We start from the raw sequence: 9,547 nt of genomic DNA on the forward strand, positions 1-9,547 counted from the left end.
ATTCCTTCCAAAGAAATCCCAGGGCTGATCTCCTTCAGAATGGACTGGTTGGATCTCCTTGCAGTCCAAGGGACTCTAGAGAGTCTTCTCCAACACCACAGTTCAAAAGCATCAATTCTTCGGCGCTCAGCCTTCTTCACAGTCGGTATTACCACCCCGCAAAGTTCCCACAGGCCCTTTCCCGGTCAGTCCCCGCCCCCCCTCACCCCCCGCCCCCGCCCCAACCCCCAGGCAACCGCTGTCCAGCTAATTTGGTTTGTATAAACCACAGAGTGGTTTGCGGAAAAAAGTGAAAGTGAAAGTCGCTCAGTCGTGTCCGACTCTTTGTGACCCGGTGGACTGTATAGTCCATTTCTCCAGGCCAGAATACTGGAATGGATAGCTGTTCCCTTCCCCAGGGGATCTTCCCAACCCAAGGATGGAATCCATGTCTCCTGCATTACAGGCGGATTCTTTACCAGCTGAGCCACAAGGGGCACCCTTTAAGGGCCACCTCTGGGTTGAGGGAGAGGCTAGGCGGAAGGGCGAGGGGGAAGAGGGGACTGGCTCCACAAGGGAGGCTGGGGACGCTGAGGTGAGCTGAGAGGCCAGCACAGCGCCGGCAGTCCGAGCTGGGTTTCTGGCTGAATTAACTGAGCAGATGGTGGCGCTATTTACTAAGGCGGGCGGGCTACCGGGGAGGAAGGGATGGAGAATGACTCTCCCTGGGTTCCGTAGCATTTGGGCGTCTGTGAGACATCTGTCTAGCAGGCCTAAGGCGACACACGCGTCCCCGAGGCTTGCACTGTCGAGATGGCATCGGAGAAGTGGTGGCCGGGCTTCTCCAGAATCTCCATCTTTCCCCGGCTCAGCCCCGGCACCCACAAGACTCCGGCCCCCAGAAAGGAAAAGGGGCCCCTCCTCCGCGGATCCGCAGGCCACAGCCCTGCTTTCCCCGAGGCAGCCGCGGGAGGGCGGTGGGGAAGGCACGGAGGCGGTGCGTTCAGGTTGCGGGATCCAGACAGGAACCCTCACTCCCGACTCCCCAAGGCGGGCGGAGGAGGCAGGAAGGCAAGCCCCGCAGCCCGCCTGGGCGGTGCCTCCCTTCCCTCCTCCCTCCCAAGCGTCCTGCAGTCGAATACTTGCTCCTCTCTAGTGACTGCCGCCCACCTCTTTCCAAATTCCTCTTCCCTCCCTTTTAAAAACTACCAAAGCCCAGGTCTTGGCTACTCAGCTCTCCAGGGAGGAGGCCATTCGGTCTGCTTCTCCTGCGAGGACAGTGGAAGCAGAGAAAGTGAACACTGACCCTAACTCCCAGACCGCAGTCGGGCCCCCTAGACTACCTAAAATCAAACACAGCTCACCCCAGCAAAGTCATTTCTTTCTTACGACCCTCCTTGGGCAACAGGAGATATTCCTCTTTCCCCTGAGCAAGACTTGGACTTACTCCTTGGGAGTTAAGGAACTCTGATTCTGCTAAGAGAGGCCTTGTCCCCACACCCACCCTCTCTAGGGCTGCAGCACAGAACATCGTGAATTTACCTGGCCATTTGGAGAATCATCTCATCAGACACAGGACCAGAGGGTGAGCTGTTAGTGTACATGAAGTGGCGGGGATCACCCCAGGAGAGAATGTGAGGGAAGAGAAGAAGGACCCCAAGGAACACCCCAACATTTAAAAATTGGGAAGGGGAAGAGGAGCTAGAGATGGAAATTTACAAGGATGATGGGGACCCTGGGAGATTATGGGGGGTGGGGAGTGACAGGGTCAGGATTGCATATAGAGGATGGTTGGAAGAGAAGTCTTGTGGGATGCGAGGATGAATATTAAGGACTCTTTGGACACGACTGAAGTGACTTAGCAGCAGCAGCATGTACTAGATGTGGGTGAGGGCTGAACCACAAATATGGAGGCGTTCATGTATTACAGCACTAGCCACTTTAACAAACATCCCCCAAATCTCAGTGGCTTGTTAGGTCTTCACAGTGGCTCCATGGGTGTGGTTCTCATTTACCTCACTTTCCAGTGCAAGTTGGAGAGAGGACTTTGCTTTACAAAGTGATCTGGGGACCCAGGCTCTGCCCCCCCTCCCAGGACTTCAGAAACCTCAGATTCCTCCCTATCCAGCAGGCAAATAGATGGGTTAACAGTGGAAACAGTGACAGACTTTATTTTCTTGGACTCCAAAATCACTGCAGATGGTGACTACAGCCATGAAATTAAAAGGCGCTTGCTCCTTGGAAGAAAAGCTACGACCAACCTAGATAGCATATTAAAAAGCAGAGACATTACTTTGCCAACAAAGGTCCATCTAGTCAAAGCTAGTTTTTCCGGTAGGCATGTATGGAAATGAGAGTTGGACCATAAAGAAGGCTGAGGGCTAAAGAATTGATGCTGTCGAACTGTGGTATTAGAAAAGCCTAAGAGTCCCTTGGACTGCAAGGAGATCAAACCAGTTGATTGCAAAGGAAATCAACCCTGAATATTCATTGGAAGGACTGATGCTGAAGCTGAAACCCCAATACTTTGGCCACCTGATGCGAAGAACTGACTCATTTGAAAAGACCCTGTTGCTGGGAAAGATTGAAGGCAGAAGGGGACGACAGAGGATGAGATGGTTGAATGGCATCACTGACTCAATAGACATGAGTTTGGGTAAACTCTGGGAGTTGATGATGGAAAGGGAAGCCTGGTGTGCTACACAGTCCATGGAGTCTCAAAGAGTTGGACACAACTGAGCGACCAAACTGAACTGAATAGATCCAGCAGGCAGACCACAGGAGTGTGTGTGAGAGGTTTTACAGGCCATGCCTGAAACTGAGGCCCACCATTTCTGGCCATACTCCATCAGCCAGGTCACAGCCACGCCATGGGAATGAAATTTGTGTGTCCGGGAGGAAGAGAGGCTGGCTAGGTAGACACACAGCATTGTGTCTGCCAGTCATGGCCTGAGATAATAAAATGTTTTTATAATCTAGTGGGAAGATGAGGAAGAGGAGCTGGGAATGAAACATTCCTATAAATCGTCTTAATAGTTCACAGAGTAGATGTTTCAGATTTATTAGGGCTGTTTGGGTCATCATCCTCCAGATGAGTTTTATCACCACTGATAAAATCTTGGGAAGCGGGAAGGGACTTCCCTGGCAATCCAGTGGTTAAGACTCGGCACCTTCACCACCGGGGCCCAGGTTCAAACCCTAGTTGGGAACTAAGATCCCACAAGCCACATGGCATGGCCAGAGAAGGGCTAGCATCCTTTCTGATGATGAGAGAGGCATTCTTAAAAAGGGGGCATCTGAATAAGGAGCTGAAAGATGGTCAGAGAGGGCTAGGGAAGCAGGAATGCATATGGAATCTTCAGGAAACCCCGAGAAGACAAGTTTAGCAGGGTCAGAAGTTTCGTGAAGGGGATTGGTTGTGGATGAGGCTGGAATGTGGGCTTGGAGCGGCTCAGGAATGACTTTGAACTTGAAGAATTTTGGCAGCTCTTCAGCAGGCCCTGCGGTTGTGGCTTGGGGTGGGTGAGGTGGGGGTGGGGTGGAGGAGGAGGTTCCCAGCCATCTCGGATGAATCAGCAGGGTCAGTTAAAATTAGTCATGATGGCTCAGAGGAGAGACGCCAAGGCCAACAGTCATGTCGGTTCATGTGGCAGCCAAAGTTTGCTTCTCCGGGGAGTCTTCGGGTTGGGGGAGCTCAGAGCCGGAGCAGGTGCTCTGGGCTGTCCGGGAGCCACTGGGACTGCTGGGCAGCACCTCTGGGTTTCTGACCTTGACTGCAGGAGAAGGGGGTGCAGTTTGGCCCGACTCCCTGATTATCCTCTCTCGGACCACCTTGGCATGGAGTGGTCCTCCCTTCACCTTGCCAACCCCTTCTTCATGGAGCCTTCCTCACCAGTAAAACCGGGTTCTAGACTCTTTTGCTTGACCTAGGTAGTATTATTCACAATTGTAATTGTGAACTGGATAATGGTTAAAATTTTAAAATAATGCATTATTCAGCCAGTCATCTCCAAGGGCATGTCTCCCATCTCCTCTCTCCTGTGTATCTGGGTATCATCTTAAACAGGAGAAAGTGCGTGGTGGTTAGGGGTGCATGTGTGTGCATGTAACCAGAGATACAAGCATGAGGAAAGATTGAGATCCCATTAATTGAATCATCTAAGTTGCCCCCAATACACACACACACAGCAGGGAGGGGTGCTTACAGGCAAGAGGCAACGTACTACAGGATCAAGGATATGGATTCTGGAGCCAGACTGCTGATTTTGAATTCTACCTTCATTGTTTGCTTGCTGTGTGACTTCAGGCAAGTTACTTAACCTCTCTGTGCCCCAGTTTCTTCATCCACTAAATGGCAATCATAACAGTGCCTGCCTCACAGGGTGAAATTTAAACTGGTGAAATACCTAAAACTATGCCTGGCACACACTTGAGTAAACTCTCCATATGCGTGTGGTCTATGGCACCTATTAATAGTAATAAACCCCTGTTTTCTCAGACATCTGAGTTGAAATGAACAGACTCTTGACTGTATTATATAATTAGTGAATTAAGGTCCCTCTCCCGGATGGACTAGGGGGTCCATGAGAACATGTTTTGAATTTCTATTGTCTGATGCAAGGCCAAGTTCAGGCTGATAAAAACAGCTGTACCACATCTCCCTCCCCCCAGTCCCACACTACAAGCATGCACTGCTGGCCTTCCAGGGCCCAGTGTGGCTCCAAATCCTTTATATAAAGAGGTCATTTAGCCCTCAGGACCACCACAGAAGGCTCTTGATAAATATTTGTTGAATAAAGAAATGCCTGCCACCCAGGAATAGGTAGATCCTGAATGGGAAAATGCTTTGTAAACTGTAAAGCATGCCACTTGTGGGAATGGAAACACTTAGGACCTCTTCCCCAAGGCCTAGGATCCTTTCCACTTTTGACTTCACTGAGCGCCTTGGAAACATGTCCTGTGTTCTAGAACTTTCCCTCCACTTGCCCTTGTATCAAAATGGGTATCATTTTCCCTTGTGATCTGTCTTAATGGTTACTAGTGGAATTCAACCCTTCTTACCTCCCCACCAAGAGATGTTATTTCAACAAAGGCAAGCACCAGCTTGTCATCTAACCTCTAAGAAAAACTCCTTACTCCCCTCTGCCCCAACCTGTTCAAACCCCACCCTTCTCAGCATGTCACTTCCTCAAGGAAGGCCTTCTTGCAGAGCCCCAGCATCATATAGACACCTCCCTCCAGGCCCCCATCCAGTTCTTGCCAGCAGAATGCTAAGTGAAAGTGAAAGTCGCTCAGTCATGTCCTATACAGTCCATGGAATTCTCTAGGCCAGAATACTGGAGTGGGTAGCCTTTCCCTTCTCCAGGGCATCTTCCCAACCCAGGGATTGAGCCCAGTATCCCACATTGCAGGCAAATTCTTTACCAGCTGAGCCTCCAGGGAAGCCCAAGAATACTGGAGTGGGTAGCCTTTCCCTTCTCCAGGGCATCTTCCCAACCCAGGGATTGAACCCAGTATCCCGCACTGCAGGCAAATTCCTTATCAGCTGAGCCACCAGTGAAGCCCAAAAATACTGGAGTGGGTAGCCTATCCCTTCTCCAGTGGGTCTTCCCTACCCAGGAATTGAACCAGGGTCTTCTGCATTGCAGGTGGATTCTTTACCCACTGAGCTATCAGGAAAGCCACAGAATGCTAAATATGCCCTTATTATATCTCCAAGGGAAGATGTTATCCATTTATTGATTCATTCACTCATTTGTGCAATAATATTTGTGGCATCCGTCTTCCTTATCAGGTACTGTAGCACTTCAAGGATATAGAGAATTATCTTGGTTTCTGAAGAAGAGGAGAGTATCAGCTACAGGCAAGAAGATGAGCAGAGGCATAGCAGTGCCACAACTTTTTTTTAATTAAAAAGTTTAAAAAGTTTTCGTTTTGGCTGCACTGGGTCTTTGCTGCTACCCGTGGGCTTTCTCTAGTTGCAGAGAGCAGGGGCTACTCTAGTTGTGGTGCACGGGCTTCTCATCGCAGTGGCTTCCCTCGTTGCTGAGCACAGGCTCTGGGGCCCTCAGGTTCCGTAGTTGTGGTGCATGGGCTTAGTTGCCCTGAGACATGTGGGATCTTCCTGGACCAGGGCTCACCAAGTAAGGAGGATGTGAACCTAGGGCAGCAAGTGGCCCCTGGGCTGAAAGGCAAAATCAAGCAGACAAGAGAGCCATGAGGTATAGTGAGGTGGTGCCCAGGGGAATTTTTCTGATCTACTGGGTTCAACTATGCCTGGAGTCAGTTGTATCCTGGGCCTCCCAGTTACATGTATTTGATCATTTGTTCATTCAACAATTAGTTACTGGGCTTCCCTGGTGGTCTAATGGGTAAGAATCTGCTGCCAGTGCAAGGGATATGGCCTGATCCCGGCTCCGGGCAGGTTCCACATGCAGCAGGCAGCTGAGCCTGTGTCACAACTACTGAGCCCGCGCTCTAGAGCCTGTGCTCACCAACGAGAGAAGCCACCACAATGAGAAACCGGGCACCACAGCTTGGGAGGAACTTGCCACAGCTAGAGAAAGCCTGCATGCCGCAACAAAGACCCAGCACAGCCAAATAAATAAATAAATCACATGATTCCTCTAAAGAAAAAGAAGAGAGAAAATCCAGAAAAACAGCTAGTTACTGAATGCTTACTATACTAGCCAGGGTTCTCCAGAGAGACAGAACCATTAGGAAATAGATAGATATGAAAAAACTTATTAGAAGGCAGTAGCTCATGCAATTAGGGGCTGTGAGGTCCATGATCTACAGTTGGTGAGCTGCAGACCCAGAAGAACCAGTGGTGAGTGTCCATTCGGAGATCGAGGACTGAAAACCAGGAGAGCTGATGATGTAGGTCTCAATCCAGTGGCAAAACCAAAGTCCCAGCTCCAGCGGTCAGGCAGACAGCACACTCTGCCTTCCTCCACCTCTTTGTTCTATTCAGGCCTCAACATAGAGGATAAGAGCCACGTTGCAGAGGGCAATTTGCTTTACCCAGTCTATGAATTCCAGGGTTAACCTCATCTGGAAACACCCCCACAGGTCCAGAAATAATGTCTAGCCAAATATCTGGGCACCCTGGGGCCCTGTCAAGTTAATAACCAAAAGTAGCCATCACCCCACTGCGTGCAAGACACACCTCTAGGAGGTGGAAATACAGCAGCAGGCGGGGAGAGGGTGGTGTCGGGGGATGGGAGACAGTGAGTTAGTGTTTAATGGGGACGCCTTTCAGTTTAGGAAGGTGAAAAATTTGGGAAATGGAGGATGGTGAGAGTTTCACAACAATGTGAATGTACTTAGTGCCACTGAATTGTACAGTTAAATATGGTTGAATAGTATGTGTTATGTTATGTGACTTTTACCACAATTTCAGAAAAAGTTAAAAGAAAGGACGAAAATCCTACAAGTGGAGTTTACCCGGTAGGAGGTGTGGGGTGCAGGTAGAAAGATTTATAAATAAAATAAGCAAATCATTAAAATAGCATGTTCAGTGATAATAAATGCTATGGGGGAAAAGCGACAAAGCAGAGAAGAATCATAAAGAGTGTTGGGTGGGAGTAGGGGATACATTTTAAAATTTCATTTCAAAATGTAAGTAAAATTTTAATTTAAATGTATTTGGTAACCATCTAAAGGGGTAAAGAAAAAAAAAAAAAAAGAGGTAAAGAAAAGAACCAGGGATAAATATTGAGAAAAAGCGTTCCAACAGCAATTAGAACCTCAGTTGCCCTGAGGTAGGACCATGCTTTTTTTTGTTCAGTTAGACATCACTCCTTCTCCTGGCCTCCGCTACGTATGGCCTGTTCCTCTCACATTTAACTGCCAGCGCTCACCACCTCACACAGTTGCTTTTATTTGAATTCATGTGTGATTTAGAAATACCACCAAATACCTACTATTTGCCAAACAGTGAAGCTCTCACCCTGGTGCCAATACGATCTCCCATTTATAGATGAGGTCAGGAAAGTTCAGAGAAGATAAGTAATTTTTTCCAGGGCAACCATCCCAGGAAAAGGCTAAGCTAGGATTCAAACCCAGGCTTGTTCGCCTCCAAATCCCGCTTTTGCAGCCCTGACTCCCATGGTCTGTGGTTGAAGACACTGAGTACATATTTGGGAAAAACACTGACTTCTTTGAAACTCATCTGTAATTCAAGCAACTGGCTCTGAGGACAGCAATGCCTTGAATAATCAAACTTCGGCCAAATATTCCATTAATCACTGTGAATATTAGCCCATTTCATTTCATAAACCCCTTGTAAGGCAGGGACAGCTGTGTCTGTTTTCAGGTGGATAAAGTGAGAATCCAACCAACCTGCTGAAACTCACAGGTCAGCTTGGTTGATGACTGTCTTAGTTTCTGGTTCCCTAATCCCCTCCTCTGGAGTCTGCAAAGCCCTTTGGCCTGGGCTAGGCTTTGCCCTCCACATCCTTCTTCTGCCCTGGCAGACAGTCACCCGCTAAGCTTAGACCCCTGCACCTAGAGGCCCCTTTGCAGAGCCACTGCATGCCCTAGAAAGGATGCTGGCCCAGTGCTGGCCCTGTGGTGCTTTGAGCTCCCTGGGGGTGACCCTGCCAGGACTGACATCCCAGCTGCCCTGCTCTGCACCCTGTGGGTGCTGGGGGCCAATCCTTCTCCGTGCTTTGAATTTCCACCCACCACTCTCCCTGGCTGGGAGAACCCACCAGCCTGGGCAGCTTGCATTCTATGTACAAAAGGGTCATCAAGATGGCATTTCAGGGAATTCCCTGGTGGTCCAGTATTTAAGACTCCATGCTTTTACTTCCAAGGGCCCAGGTTCAATCCCTGATCTGGGAACTAAGATCCCACAAGCTGCATAGTGTGACCAAAAAAAAATTTTTTTTTAAGTAAAGAGGGTCCTTCCCTGATGGTCTAGTGGTTAAGAGTCCTCCTGCCAACACAGGGGACATGGATTTGATCCCTGGTCTGGGAAGAGCCCCCATGCCATGGAGCAACTAAGCCTGTGAGCCACAACTGCAGAAGCCTGTGCACCCAAGAGCCTGTGCTTTGCAACAAGAGAAGCCATTGCAATGAGAAGCCCGAGCACCGCAACTAGGGAATAGCTCCCGCTTGGAGGAGCAAGAGAAAAGCCCGTGTGCACAATGGAGACCCCAGTGCAGCAAAAAATAAATCTTCAAAATATATAGAGGACTGGCATTAAATAAATAACTACGCATTAAACAAAAAAAAAAAGATGGCACTTGAAACGTAGTAACTCAGCGCAGGTTTTCTGGTTTCTCGACTCAGCTGTGAGCTTCTCAGGGTGGGGACCAAGTTCAGGTCTCTTACTTATTCTTTTGACCCCTGGGAGATGTCCTGGCCTTATCAATAATCTTGGAGATGCCGTATTAGTTTTCTAGGGCTCCTGTAATAAGTAGAAGCAATCTGGTGGCTTAAAGCAACAGAAAGTTATTCTCTCATAGTTCTGGAAGTCACAGGTTCAAAATCAAGGTGTTGGCAGGGCTGGTTCCTACTGGAGGTTCGGAGGGATGGTCTGTTCGATCCCCACTCGCAGCTT

The sequence above is a fragment of the Bison bison genome, unplaced genomic scaffold (genome assembly GCF_000754665.1).
Source record: "Bison bison bison isolate TAMUID 2011002044 unplaced genomic scaffold, Bison_UMD1.0 scf7180017864457, whole genome shotgun sequence".
NCBI classification, from domain to species: domain Eukaryota; kingdom Metazoa; phylum Chordata; class Mammalia; order Artiodactyla; family Bovidae; genus Bison; species Bison bison.